Source organism: Mesoplodon densirostris, chromosome 5 (genome assembly GCF_025265405.1).
Source record: "Mesoplodon densirostris isolate mMesDen1 chromosome 5, mMesDen1 primary haplotype, whole genome shotgun sequence".
Taxonomy (NCBI): Eukaryota; Metazoa; Chordata; class Mammalia; order Artiodactyla; family Ziphiidae; genus Mesoplodon; species Mesoplodon densirostris.
This window is the reverse complement of record NC_082665.1, coordinates 148619267-148635352: the sequence shown is the minus strand read 5'-3', so window position 1 is coordinate 148635352 and position 16086 is coordinate 148619267.

The following is a 16086-nucleotide window of genomic DNA, read 5'->3' as shown; positions in this document are numbered from 1 at the left end:
CAGTAAATCAGAGCTTACCTTCTAGCCAGCAACTTGTAATTAGCCAAAACCTGCCGTCTTAGCAATGATGACAAGTTTTTTCCTGCTACACTTTCTGATAAATCACCACCTAACCTTCAATTCAACAGTGCTGAAGGAAGTAAATCATTGGCAGAAGATTATGTCAAACACAAAAAGTTCCCAGGAAGTTCCTCCCTTTGCTAAGTTGCCCTAAACACAGAGACTTGCCGATTGTAAGGGGTTCACATGATTTTTCAGGTGGCCTACACACTAATCCTGCTGGTTTGTGGGCCTATCAGGAGGGTTACAAGGCAACAATTTCACCTGAAGAAAACTGTATAGTAGCAAAGTCCTGGCGCCAACAAAGTGTGCACCTAAGCAGTTTGGCCTCAGTCAAAATCATGGGCAGAGACTTGGGGAAGTTCCTTCACCAGACAACCCTGTAACTTGGTCCAAGATTTGCAAACAAAAGATTTTGTTGAAAGAAAAGAAAATCCATCTCCACAAATAAGTAGGTAATGTAGAAACCCCAGCAGTCCAAGGGCCTGGTGATCTGGAACGAGAATTGATCCCCCGATTTCAGTTATGGTGGCTTCCCTTTGCCCAGAAGTTCCCCCTGTGGGATGTGAGCTTCCTCCCAGTCTCACGAGGTCAGCGTCACCACCCTCCACTGATGTGGTAATCCCCACATTTCCCAAGATAGTGTGACTCTCCTATGGTCTGGTCCCTATCACCCCTGACAGGCACGCTTAGTAATCCTCTTTCAAGCCATCCTCTGCTCTGTCTTCATCCAGAGCCTTCTCTCAGCCATGAACAGGTATCCACAGAATGCTCTGGTGTGAACAGAGAGGTTCCCTCCAAGGCAGACTTTGGATCTTGATATAGAAGCTCCTACATCAAGGGAAGCAAAGCTGTCCCACTTGTCGGTGGCTTCTCGTTTTCTTTGTGCCCGAGGTTCTCCAGGAGCAGCTCTTTGGGTCTCCACACACTCCTCTTCCTTTTAGAGCTGAATTTCTTCTCTGGACCTTGTCAATTCTAGGGTCAGGGTACCTTGGCATCTTTGCAGAAGTTCCCTGGCACTGGATAGCTTGGTCATTCTTTCCTTATGGAGCGGCAGAGGAAGCAGAGGTCCTGGACCGCACTCTGGGGTAACCAGAGGACTCCGTCTGTGGGAGTGATATGTTCCTAGTGCCCACATTTCAGGTGGGTCACAGATCCTGGTGCCTTCTAGCTGCTTGCAAGATAGCCAACACCAAACATCAAACAAGTGGTCGAGGCAGAGAGCAGGGAAGTAGTTGGTGATCTTTGTCACAGGGATGAAAGTGAGCATTAGCGATGCAGTGAAATACTAAGCACAAAAAGTAGGACCTGTCTGACCAAGAACCAAGTAGAGGGTATGATGAAAAGAGCACTGAGCTTGGAGTCATGCCTCTACCCACTGTAGCCAAGAGTACCAGAGCAAGTACTGAAACTGCCCAGAGCCTCAGCTCCTCTGTACAGCTGACCTCAGGCTCACTGTGAGGATGAAAGGGCTCTATAAGCCAAAGAAGCAACTCCCACTCTCCACCAAGGATAAGAGGAGAAAAATAGAATACTATTACTGTAGATGGCCTGGACTCCCTGATGACAAACATTAAGTCATTGTTGTTTTCAGATGAATGAAATTTGTTTCCCAGTGAACAGCTGAGAAGGAAATCCTCAGCCCTGTGTGAGAATTGTTGAGATGTGTGCAGAAGTCAGCAGTCAGCCTCTGGGATCTTTTTAGGATCACAGCCTGGCGTCCTTGCTGAGTCTTTCCAAGGATGCCTCCTGCCATCTGAGGCACTCTACCAGGAATGTCCCAGGGACCCTGGATCCTTTCAGCCTTCCCTCTCGTGTTCAGAGCAGAACTGCCTTCCCGTCTGTCTGCTCCCTCTTCTGCCTTCTCTGGCCTGTACCACACTAGCTTTCTGTCTGTGCAGGCAGATGACACAGCAGCAGCTCCTAACCTGGACTCCACAGATCCCAAGAGGCTCAAGGATAGGTTTCAGGAGACCCTGGATCCTGAAGCCATAGCTTTCATCAGTACCTTTACCTTGGATGCCATTTATCCACAGCTTCTCCTACATATCACCTGAGGAAGGTCCCTGCTCTTTGACCCTCTGTGACATTAATTCTGTTTAAAATTCCCACAGATATCTTCACCATACAATCTCAGGCCTTCTTCAACCAGCCAAGCAACCCCTAGGAACCTCAGTACAGATATCTGAGCAGAGATGTACCCAGAGCTAGTTACCTTTAAACAATGGATGGGTCTGAATACACTGGTGACAGTCACACATGCACCCAGGTATTATCTACTTTCCTAGAGTTTAGGGCTCCTGTGAGAGAGCTCTTACTTCCTACATTGCAATGTAAGCCAGACTTGGTCAATCCAATGGACTATGGAGCCTTGGTAATTGTTGCTGCGTGATGAGACCTTAGGAAACATGGATTGGTGTAGCCCCAAATCAATGAACAGGATGGGAAAAAATTCTGAATCCACTGTTCTTTCTGTTGTATTTTACAATGCTGTTCTTTGGAGGTTTGAAGCTAATACAAAGGAAAGGCAGTACCAGGAAGAAAATCAAGGAACCAGCAGAGATCTTGGCACTCGTTGGCCCTGCAGATAACCTCTGATAACCTCAGCTGGAAATAGTTCAGTGTTTGGATCTGGACTCCCTCTGCTATAAAGGACCAGCTGTGTCAAGAAGGAAACATTAAAGGAATTTTTAACAATAAATATTTGTTGCCTACAATTACATGTGAAATGCCTACCTCTCAATTCTGTAGTTTCTTTGAACTCCAATTTACTGCAAGAAGGAAATGTTCAAGCCAACAACCCTTGTCCTGTTTTCTTTGGAGCTGTTGGAACCACAGTTCCAGTTTTTAACATTTGTTAAACGAGTGGGACTGATAAGCTTGTTAAAGCATTCAGCCATTCACAGGGCAAAACGAATACACAGAGAATAATAGCTTATCAACGTTGCCAATTCCTGTCACCCCTCTTCTGACGCTGAAACAGAGACTGGAGTGTTGGGTTTCCATGACAAGAGAGGAGATGGCTGGACAGAGGCAGTTCACTGCAGACCGAGAAAGAATCCATAGCCTAACCCTTGGGACACATTGAGGAGTGACATTAGCAACATCAAATCTGGAAAAAAAAATTTTTTTTTACTAAAACTCAGTGAGTTCATGCCAGAGTAAAATCTCCTCGTCCCGTGGCAATATTTTAAACTATTCTGCATTTCCAAGAAAAAATGCTTCTAGCCTTGTGTTTCTGGAGATAATGGTTTTTGTTCTCCACACAGCCATACTAATCAAACATGCTTCTGCTTACAAAACCTTATATAGCTACCAAGAATGTGCTTCTGGGTTTATTCTAGATAGTACTCTATTCACACATGTAATTTTCCCCCTTTTTAAATTTACTTGCAGATAAAAGGAGGGGTGGGGGAGAAGGGCAGGGAGATAAGGGGAAATAATCGTTCTCAATGAATCAGTTGTGCTTCAGACACCACTCTTCCAGGTTGAGGAACAGGGTCTGCAAGAAGCCCACAGAAGTCAGTGCAACCAGTCTGATCATGGAGGGCTGTTCAAAGGGGCTTTGCTATTAACTTTTATAAGTCAGTGCTTAATTTCTTCTTCCTGTAAGGCATTGGGACCATCTTGGAGCCACCTACACCAAGTGTCCACATGACACGGGTACCTTTATAAAGACTGAGTGGCCACGAGAATGAGCACTTCCCATTCTGGCTGAAAGAAACTGTTATGGACTGAATGTTTGTGGCCCTACCCCCCAACCCGTACCATCACCAAAATTCCTATGTTAAAGCCCTAACCCCCAATGTGATGGTATTTGGAGGTAGGGCCTTTCAGAAACCATCAGCCTTAGATGAGATCATGAGGGTGAGATCCTTATAGGAAGAGGAAGACAGAGATCCCTCTCCCCATGAGCACAAGGAAAGTCCAAGGGAAGACACAGCAAGAAGGCAGCTGTCTACGATCCAGGAAGAGGATCCTCACCAGGAACCCAGTCTGCACCTTTCTCTTGGACTTCCCAGCCTCCAGAACTGGGCGGAGTAAGGGTCTGTTGATGAAGCCACCAGTCTGAAGCATTTTGGATAGCAGCCCAAGCTGACTGAAACAGCAACCTCACAGTAAGCTTCTTCTCCCTCATCTCCATCCACATGCTTTCCTGAGAATCTGTTTTTGCAGTTGGAGCTGCTCTTTAAGGTTTGGAGAACTGAGACCAGGCCTCCAGTGGGGAAAGGGCAAATTCATCTGCAACAGAAACCCATAATAGGTGGAAGTGTCCTCCTTACCTGGGACCTCTCTGCCTTCTCTTCCTCTTGTCCTTCCACACACCCCACAATCTGTCCTCTTGTTATACCTTTTCTATTTAAATGGAGATCTATTTAAATAAGATCTCCCTTATCTCAGTGCCTGACAATCACCATGCACCTACTACCCAAGTCAGAAATCAGGGAGTCATTCTTTTGTTTTTAATATTCTTCTTAATTGAAGTATAATTGATTTACAATATTACATTAGTTTCAGGTGTACAGCATAGTGATTCAATATTTTTATAGATTATATTCCATTTAAAGTTATTATAAAATAATAGCTATATTTCCCTCTGCTGTACAATATATCCTTGTTCCTTATCAATGTTATACGTAGTAATTTGTACCTCTTAATCCCCTACCCCTATCTTGCCCCTCCTCCCTTCTCTCACCCTCACTGGTAACCACTTCTTTGTTCTCTATATCTGTAAGTCTGTTTCTGTTTTGTTATATACATTCATTTGTTTTATTTTTCAGATTCCACATATAAACAATATCATACAGTATTTGTCTTTCTCTGACTTATTTCACTAGGCATAATATTCTGTAGGTCCATCCACATTGGTGCAAATGCTGCGGAATTTCATTCTTTTTATGGATGAGTAATATTTCATTGTGTGTGGCGTGTCTGTGTGTGTGTATCTCACATCTTCTTTATTCGTTAATCTGCTGATGGACATAGGTTACTCCCATATGTTAACACTTGTAAATAATGCTGCTATGAGCATTAGGATGCATGTATCTTTTCAAGTTAGTGTTTTAGTTTTTTTCAGATATATATTCCCAGGAGTGAAATTTCTGGGTCATATGGTAGTTCTATTTTTATTTTTTTGAGAAACCTCCATACTGTTTTCCACAGTGGCTACACCAGTTTACATTCCCACCAACAGTGTGCGGGGGTTCCCTTTTTTCCACATCCTCACCAACATTTGTTATTTGTAGACTTTTTGAGGTTAGCCATTCTGACAGGTGTGAGGTGATGTTTCATTGTGGTTTTGATGTGCATTTCTCTATTGGCAATATTTAACATATTTTCACGTGCCTGTTAGCAATCTGTATATCTTCTTTGGAAAAATATTTATTCAGGTCTTCTGGCCATTTTTTAATCAGGGTATTTGTTTTTTGATATTGAGTTCTACGAGCTGTTCATATACTTTGGATGTTAACCCCTTATTGATCATAACATTTGCAAATATTTTCTCCCATTTAGTAGGCTGTCTTTTTGTTTTCTCAGTGGTTTCTTTGCTATGCAAAAGCTTCCAAGTTTAATTAGGTCCCATTTATTTATTTTTGCTTTTATTTATTTTTTTGCCTTAGGAGACAGATCCCAAAAAATATTGCTACAATTTATGTCAAAGAGTATTCTGCCTATGTTCTCTCTAGAAGTGTTATGGTTTCATGTCTTACATTTAGGTCTTTAATCCATTTTGAGTTTATTTTTGTATATGGTATGAGGAAATGTTCTAATCTCATTCTTTCATATGTAGCTGTCCAGTTTTCCCAACACGACTTATTGAGGAGACTGTCTTTTCTCCACTGTATACTCTTGCCTCTGTTGTTGTAGATTAATTGACCATAGGTGTGTGGGTTTATTTCTGAACCCTCTATTCTAATCCATTTGATCTGTTTTTGTGCCAGTACAATGCTGTTTTGATTACTGTAGCTTTATCGTATAGTCTGAAATCAGGGACCATGATACTACGAGCTTTGTTCTTTTTTCTCAAGATTGTTTTTGCAATTCATAGTCTTTATAAATTTTAGGATTATTTGTTCTACTTCTATGCAAAGTGTCATGGAGACTTTTGGATTTTCTATATATAGTATCATGTCATCTGCAAACAGTGACAGTTTTACTTCTCTTCCAATTTGGATGCTTTTTTCTTTCTTGTCTGATTGCTGTGGCTAGGACTTCCAGTACTACATTAAATAGAAAAGTGGCAAGAGTGGGAATCCTTGTTTGTTCCAGATTTTAAAGGAAAGGCTTTCAGTTTTTCAGCATTGAGTATGATATTAGCTGTGGATTTGGCCTTTATTATGTTAAGATATGTTCCCTCTTTTTAAACTTAGGTGAGAGTTCTCATCATGGATGGATGTTGAATTTTGTCAAATGCTTTTTCTGCATCTGTTGAGATAATCATGTGATTTTTATCCTTCCTTTTGCTAATGTGGTTATCACATTGATTGATTTGCAAATATTGAACCATCCTTGCATCCCTCGAGTAAATCCCACTTGATCATGATGTATGATCCTTTTTATTTATTGTTGGATTTGCTTTGCTCATATTTTTTGACAATTTTTGCATCTATATTCATCAGCGATATTGCCCTGTAATTTTCTTTTTTTGTAATATCTTTGGTTTGGGTATCAAAGTTATGGTGGTGGTGTAGAATGAATTTGGGAGTGTTCCATCCTCTTCTATTTTTTGGAATGGTTTGAGAAGGATAGGTGTTAGGTCTTCTTTATATGTTTGGTAGAATTTACCCTGTGAAGCCATCCAGTCCTGGACTTTAGTTAGCTGGGAGTTCTTTTTATTACAAATTCAATTTCACTACTAGTGGTCAGTCTGTTCAAAGTGTCTGTTTCTTCTTGGCAGGTTGTATTTTTCTAGAAATTTGTCCATTTCTTCTAGGTTGTTCAGTGTGTTGCCATATAACTGTTCATAGTATTCTCTCATGATTTTTTGTATCTCTGTGGAATCAATTGTTATTTTTGTTCTTTCATTTCTTATTTTACTTATTTGGGTCCTCTCTCTTTTCTTCTTGATAAGTTTGGCCAAAGGTTTATCAATTTTGTTTATCTTTTTTAAAAAAAACAGCTCTTGGCTTCATTGATCTTTTCTATTAAGTCCAACTGGTCTGTTGTGTCATTTAAGACCACTGTTGCTTTATTGATTTTATTTCTGGATGATCTGCCCATTGATATAAGTGGAGTGGTAGAGTCCCCTACTATTATTGTATTATTGTCAATTTCTGCCTTTATGTCTGCTAGTATTTGTTTTATATATTTAGGTGCTCCTATATTACGTGCACATATGTTAATGAGTGCAATATCTGCTTCTTATATTGACCCTTTATCATTATATAATGCCCTCCTTTGTCTTTTGTTATAGCCTCTATTTTAAACTCTATTTTGTCTGATATGAGTATTCCTACCCCTGCCTTCTTGTCACTTCTGTTTGCATGAAATATCTTTTTCCATCTCTTCACTTTCAGTCTATGTGTGTCTTTAGCTCTGAAGTGAGTCTTTAGAAGGCAGCATATAGAAGAGTCTTGCTTTTTTATCCAGTTAGCCCCTCTATATCTTTTGATTGGAGCATTGAGTCCACTGACGTTTAAAGTAATTATTAATAAGTATGTACTTATTGCCATTGTATTGCTTGATTTCTGGTTGTTTTTGTAGTTCTACTCTATTCATGTCTTTTTTGTTTCTTTCTTTCTTTCTTTCTTCCCTTGTGGTTTGATGATTTTCTTTAGTAGTATGCTTGTGTTTCTCTCCTTTTAGTTTTTGTGTATCTATTGTACATTTTTGATTTGTGGTTATCATGGGGTTCGTATATGTTGACCAATAACTATATCTATTTGTTTTAAACTGATAGTCGTTTAAGTTCAACCACATTCTAAAAGACCTACCTTTTACTCCCCTCCCCCACATTTTGTGTTTTTGATGTCATATTTTACATCTTCTTGTTTATCCCTTAACTGCTTATTGTAGTTATAGTTGCTTTTACAATTTTTTGTCTTTTAATCTTCATACTGGCTCATTTAAGTGGTTGAGCCTCAGTGCTAACTATGTATTTGCCTTTCCTAGTGGGATGTTCCCTTTCTTATTGCTTCTTCTTTTCCACTTACAGAAGACCCTTTAACATTTATTTTAGGGTAGCTTTAGTATTGATCAACTCTTTTAGTTTTGGTTTCTCTGAGAAGCTGTCTCTTTTTCCATTCTCATGATAAACTTGCTGAGTAGGGTATCTAGGTTGCATGTTTTTCCCTTTCAGCACTTTAAATATACGATGCTACTTCCTTCTGCCTGCAAAGTTTCTGCAGAGAAATCAGCTGATAGCCTTCTGGGGATCCCCGTGATTATGGCTCTGTTTTTCTCTTGCTGCCTTTAGAATTATCTCTTTAACTTTTGTCATTTTAATTATGATTTTGTTGGTGTGGGTCTGTTTGGATTCATCTTGTTTGGGACACTCTGTGCTTCCTATGATACCTGGATGCCTGTTTCCTTCTTGAATTTTGAGAAGGTTTCAGCCGTAATTTCCTCAAATACATTTTTTTTTTTTTTTTTTTTTTTTTGCGGTATGCGGGCCTCTCACTGTTGTGGCCTCCCCCGTCGCGGAGCACAGGCTCCGGACGCGCAGGCTCCGGACGCGCAGGCTCAGCGGCCATGGCTCACGGGCCCAGCCGCTCCGCGGCATATGGGATCCTCCCAGACCGGGGCACGAACCCGTATCCCCTGCATCGGCAGGCGGACTCTCAACCACTTGCGCCACCAGGGAGGCCCCTTCAAATACATTTTTGACCCCCTTCTCTCTCTTGCTTTTCCTTCTGGGACCCCTATAATGCGAATGTTGGTACACTTGATGTTATCCTAGAAATCTCTTAGACTGTTCTCAGTTTTTATTTGCTTTTTTTTTTTTTTTTTGGTGCAAAATGTGATACAACCAGTAGATCCCATGGGCTCACCCCTGCACCTCCCTAACTGTAAAGCAAGTCCCTGGTCAAATGCTATGCTATGTGAGATTCCATGCCTGTAGATCAAGCATTCCATAACCCCAAATAGTGTTGTAACAGGCTTTGCAGGTAGGAAAGACAAACTCATACTTGGAATATTCATTCCTGTGACAATGAAGCATTCATCATCAGGGGCCTGATGTAGTCAACCAACTGGGCACCAAGTAGCCAGTTGGTCTCCTCAAGAAATAGTGCCATACCAAGCACTCAGTGTTGATCTCTATTGCTGACAAGTTGGATCAAGCTTGGGAAGTGGGAGTCTATAATATTGGACAATACATGGCCTCCATCTTTGCTACCATCCCCATTCTATTCAGGTGCCCATCATGCCAGTTCTGGGCTGGTAACCAATTGCTAGATTGTCATTAGTACACCAATGTTCCTGTGAGATATCTCACTGTTGCTTTAACTTGCACTTCTCTGATAACTAATGAGTTGGAGCAACTCTTCACATATAAGTTCGCTGTTTGTTTTCCTCTTCTGTAAATTGCTCTTTCATATGCTTGGTTCATTTGTCTGTTGGGTTCTCTGCTTTCTTCTTATAAATCTACAAATCTCTTGTAGAGTCTAGATATTAGCCTTGTGTTGGTCTTAAACATTGCAATTATCATTTCCCAACATATCATCTGGATTAATTTGTCTTTGATGTCCTCTATTTAACAGATATTTTCATTTTGATGCAATAAGTGCAACAGTTATTTTGTTGAATGATTTACATTTTGGGGATCCTATCTTTTTAAAGATTTATTATTTATTTATTCAATTTATTTTTGCTGCATCGGGTCTTATTTGCAGCACACGGGATCTTCGTTGAGGCATGCGGGATCTTTATCTCTAGTTGTGGCATGCAGGCTCCAAGGCACATGGGCTCTGTAGTTGTGGTGCAGGGGTTCCAGAGTGCATGGCCTCTGTAGTTTGCAGCACATGGGCTCTCTCATTGAGGCACACGAGCTCAGTAGTTGTGGCATGCAGGCCTACTTGCCCCATGGCATGTGGGATCCTAGTTCCCCAACCAAGGATCGAACCCGTATCCTCTGCATTGTCAGGCAGATTCTTTACCACTAGACTACCAGGGAAGTCCCTGGAGATCCTATTGAAGAAGACTTTCCATACTCCTAAGTCACAAAGATATTCTCCCACATTTTTTTCTTTTTTTCTTTATAATTTCATAGTTCACATTGTTTATTCATTCATCTGGAGTGTATATTCGTACATGGTAAGATATAAAGATTGATTTTTTTCTTTTTCTCCCTGTAGTGAACTAGTTTCTCCAACATCATCTACAGAATAGTTCATGCTTTCTCCATTGGGTGGTGATGCCAGCGCTATCATATAGCAAGTCACCATATGTATGTCCCCATATATATGCACATCAGTTTTTGAGTTTTCTCTTTTGTTCCACTGGTCTATTTTTCTGTTCCTAAAACTGTACTTCTTAAATTCCGTTGGCTTTTTCGTATGTCTTATTCTGTGGTAGGTATTGAAGAACTACTCCTTTTTCTGATTTCCCCACATGCCTTTGGAGCAGCTGTACTGGCAGCACAGAATAGCTGGAATAGCGATGGTGAAACACTTGTCCCTAGAATAAATCGATAGAAATAAAGAGTTAAGAAACAGGCAAAAAGCTGTGACTGAATGGCACATATTCTTGGAAGAAATGAAAGAGAAAAGGAAGAGGAGGGGGTGGAGGAGGAGAAAAAGAAGCAAGCAGCCACACCTTTTGGGAAGAAAGAATTTGAAGAAGAATTTAAATTATTTAGGAGGAAAAGACCACAAACTATTTGTGAAAATGACAGTCCAAAAGAAGTACATGATGTGATAAGAACGTAAATTTCTCTCAAGAGATTTCAGCAGGATTCTGGGAAAATGATAACAGCAGCAGTATATAATTTAAATCCAAATCCCCATGTAAAAACAGGCAGAACAACTAAATTGTAAAACCAAAATCCCACAGACAACATTTACAACAAAACTATGTGACAAGGTATCCCCATAAATCCCAAAATACAAGTGGATGGTGACAGACCACCAATAGCCCCAAGAACTCCATGGTTTCCATTTCTATGCTAGAGAAAGCAGAGAGAATCAGTCAAACCTGAGAGGAGGAGAAACTCAAAGTATCCAACAGATATTTACTGGAAAGTGTGGCCACACCGAAACTGGGAGGGGTTTTGTCCAGTATAATAGTGGATGAGAGCTAGGGGCTCCCAGTAAAATCTGAAGGGGGTGGAATAGCTCTGTGAGGCTTCTCTCCAACACAGAGCCTCACACTGAGGAGATACTGATAGAAATGGAACCATCAAAATTGTACAGGATAAGGAATTCTACTTCCAGAGGCAGAATAAAGGAGCCAGGTTTATCCTCTCACCTGAAACAAAGAATAGACAAAATAGGTGAAACAACGGTTTTTCAAAATACTGAGCATCAGGCAATAAAGGACAGTCATCCCTGATTGATGGGAAACAAACAAGGTAAGCCCTGTAGTTAACTCAGCTTCCTGCCACATGAGGATTTCTAGCCTCAGTGCAGGGAATGGGAGCCAAGGTAGAACCCATATTTTGCATTGAAAAGACAGAGCTGAGAGTCCTGGATGATTGAGGTAAGCAGAGTACTAGAGAAAAGAGATTGACAGAGCAAAAATTCAGAGACCTACAGCAGGTTATGCTTGAGAATTCAGCAGAGTAATAATCAGAGCAGGTGTGTGAGGTAACAATCCGAGGCTGAGGAAAGAACCACCAGAAGGGGTTAGAGGAAGAGTGTGTGGCACTCACACAGGGCCAGAAATAGCTCCTGTGCTCACCAGTCAGGCTGAAAAACCTCATAATACATGGGTTATTGGGTAGAGGGCTCAGAATGCTCCTGTCTCAGTACTGGGGGAAAAAATTAGCTTTACACTAAACACAGCTCTGATGCTGCCTAACAGATTTTTTTTTTTTTTCTTTTTGCGGTATGTGGGCCTCTCACTGTTGTGGCCTCTCCCGTTGCGGAGCACAGGCTCCGGATGCGCAGGCCCAGCGGCCATGGCTCACGGGCCCAGTCGCTCCACAGCATATGGGATCCTCCCAGACCGGGGCACGAACCCGTATCCCCTGCATCGGCAGGCGGACTCTTAACCACTTGCGCCACCAGGGAGGCCCTGCCTAACAGATTTTAAAAGCAAGAACTGAGAGGCTCAAGCAGAGGAGGTGGTCAAGGTGGCAGAGTAGGAGGGCCCTGAGCTCACCTCCTCCCACAGACGCGCCAACATTACAACTACTTACAGACCAACTATAGCTGAGAATGACCTGAAAACTAGCAGAAAAGATTTTCCACAACTAAAGACCTGAAGAAGGAACCATAACGATTCTGGTAACAGAGGTGGAGATGGAGTATAGTGAAGACCCACACCCCTGGGAAGGCAGCTCACAGATGGGAGGATAAGCACAATCGCAGGGGTTCTCCCCAAAGAGAGAGAGATCCAGGCCTCAATCAGGCTTCCCAGCTAGGGAGTCCTACACCGGGAGGATGACTCCCAGAACATCTAGCTTTGAAGGCCAGTGGGACTTATGTTTGGGAGAGCCAGAAGGCTGCAGGAAACAGAGACTCCACTCTGAAACTGTACACACAAACTCTCACACTCTCTAAGACTCAGCACAGAGGCATTAGTTTGAAACAACACTGGGTCAGACTGACTTGCAGGTTTTGGATATCCTCCTGGGGAAGCAGGAGGCAACTGGGACTCCCCTTATGGACACAGATGCTTGGCAGCAGCCATCCGGGGGAGCCCATCTACCACAAGGACACAGGTGCTAGCAAGTGCCATATTGGAGTACTCCCTCTAGCCTATGCGTGCTGGGGGCTTGCCTGCTCACCAAAGGCCCAGCAGCAATCCTGGGCCTCCCCAGCCACCCAAGACCAAGACCTTCTGATCATTGGGCCAGCACCAGCTCCAGCCTGCTCAGGCCCACAGCCAGCTGCCCCAGGACCTGACCCACCTCCCAGCAGGTGAGCACCAATCCCAAAACCCCTGGGCCCTGTGGGCCAGCCACATCAGGGCCCAACCCTGCACACCAGTGGGTCAGCACCAGCCCTAGGACACCCCCCCCCCAGATTATGCATCCAGCCAAAGCAGGACCCAGCCAAGCCTGCCCCACAGAAGGCCAGTACCATCCTGAGACACCCTGGGACACACAGCCAGCCATACCAGGACCCAGCCCCACCTACTAGTGCACCCACATTAGTCAGCCCCATCACAACAGAAGGGCTCATGCAGCTCACATAGCTGGCACCCCTAGAGCATATATCTCTGGTGACCAGAGGGGAGTGTGCTGCTGCTGGGTCCCAGAGGACGTCCCCTACATGAGACCACTTCTCCAAGATGAATAAACATAACCAACCTATCTAACACAAAGAAGTATTAGGCAATACACAGAAAATTAGGCAAAATTAGGAGACATTTTGACATATGCCTCTGAGGAAATAGAAGAATATGTTACAAATGAAAGAACAAAACAAAACCCCAGAGGAAGAACTAAGCAAACTGGAGATAAGCAATCTAACCAATGAAGAGTTGAAGGTAATGAACATAAAGAGGCTAAACAGGGCCTCCCTGGTGGCGCAAGTGGTTGAGAGTCCGCCTGCCGATGCAGGGGATACGGGTTCGTGCCCCGGTCTGGGAGGATCCCATATGCCGCGGAGCGGCTGGGCCCGTGAGCCATGGCCGCTGAGCCTGCGCGTCCGGAGCCTGCGCGTCCGGAGCCTGTGCTCCGCAACGGGGGAGGCCACAACAGTGAGAGGCCCGCATACCGCAAAAAAAAAAAAAAAAAAAAAAAAAAAAAGAGGCTAAACAGACGTGGGAGAGGAATGGATGAACACAGTGAACAGTTTAATAACAAAGAGTTTAAAAATATAAAGAAGAACGAAACAGAGCTGAAGAATACAGTAAGTGAAATAGAAAACACACTACAAGGAATTGACACTAGATTAGATGGTAAAAAGGAACGGATCAGTGAATCGGAAGACAGAGTAGTGGAAATCACCCAAGCAGAACAGAAGAAAGAAAAAGAATTTTTGTTTAAATTAGGATAGTTTTAAGAGGCCTCTGGGACAACATAAAGCATACTAACATTTGCATTACAGGAGTCCAAGAAGGAGAAGAGAGAGAAAGGGGCAGAGAAATTATTTGAAGAAATAATAACTGAAACATCCCTAACCTAGGAAAGAAAATAGACATCCAGGTCTAAGAATCACAAAGAGTCCCAGGCAAGATGAACACAAAGGAGTCTACACATTATGATAAAAATTCAAAATTAAAGAAAAAGAATATTAAAAGCAGCGAGAGAAAAGCAACTAGTTACATACGTGTGAACTCCAATAAGGCTATCAGCTGACTTTTCAGCAGAAACTTTACAGGCCAGAAGGGAGTGGCACGATATAGTCAACGCAATAATAGAAAAAACTAAAAACTACATTCATGAGGTTAAGGGAAACATCCTGCAATCCTGACTTTAGATTGCAAGTATCAGTGTGAATGCATGAGGTGTTTTGTCATGTGTGTGTATGTGTGTGCACTTTTCCTAGCTCTGTCCATTGAAGAGGCCTAGAAACAATGACCAATCCAATTATAATTAACCATCTTTGTACCCAGATTATGGTCTTGAGATACATTGTCTCACTAAAAGAAACAAGGGCTTTGGGAGGGAAATGATTCATTTCATGCCTGAGGCAGAAAAAAGGTACAAGACGAGTCTGGAATATATTTTCACACCAGATAGCAAGGAAAGAGTCATGTCAAAATGATTCAGTAGTAGGGGTTTCTACTAACAAAAATGGGACACGCTTCGCTTTCTAAGGCATAAGTGCAACTGATTGAAACTCATTTAATATGTTTTAGTCCATAGGTTTTTAAAACTGATTGACCAGTTTTGTACTGTTATAGGGATTCAAGTCACTATCTGAAGACTTGTAAGAGAAAGAATCAAGCATTTATCCTATATTTCCCATACACAATTGCACTATTGTTTACTGGCTATAAAAATAGCATTGTTATAAAAGGTATTCCAACTAATAACTGAAGAAAAAACATTACTGAATTAGAATATCACTATTTTTCAACTCCCAATAAATTATTGGATCTAGACATTGGGCATCAAATGCTGCTGATAACACAAAAAGAATGAAAAGCAGACATGGTGCACCTGCTGATGAAGGAACACAGCACCACCTACAGTCTTTTCCAAGGAATTTGACCTAAGTCTGATAAAGCATCTGGCTCCAGCTGCCAATCTGCAGGAAAAACAGAGGATAGAGGAGCATGTTGAACTGCACCAAAAGCAAAATCCAGACTGTGGGATTCCAGACACCAAAAGTCCTTGAATCTCCATCTGAGAAAGTGTAAAGAAAAGAAAAAATGAAGTGAAATCCTGAAGATTAAAAGCCCCTTAAAGACATAACAATTTTTTGAATGGACAAGACTCAACTACAGTATGTAGGATTGCCCACAGGTGAAAAACTACAACGAAACACAAGAAAGTGATTACTATAAAGACAGGATAATGGATACTTTTGGAAGAAGGGAAGATATTGAGATCAGAGTGGAGCCATGGAAGGACTTCCAGGGTAAATGGCAAAGTTCTAGTCATCTGGGGGACCTGGAATATAGTTATAAGGGTGTTCACCTAACAATAATTCAGTAACTATACATTTGTCTTGTTTAGTATTCTGATTCTGTGTTTTATTTGATTTTATAATTTTATTTTATTAAAATAACCTAAAGGGGCTTCCCTGGTGGCACAGTGGTTAAGAATCCGCCTGCCAATGCAAGGGACTCGGGTTCAAGCCCTGGTCCGGAAAGATCCCACATGCCATGGAGCAACTAAGCCCGTGCACCACAACTACTGAGCCTGCACTCTAGAACCCGCGAGACACAGCTACTGAGCTCACGTGCCACAACTACTGAAGCCCACATGCCTAGAGCCTGTGCTCCGCAACAGGAGAAGCCACCGCAATG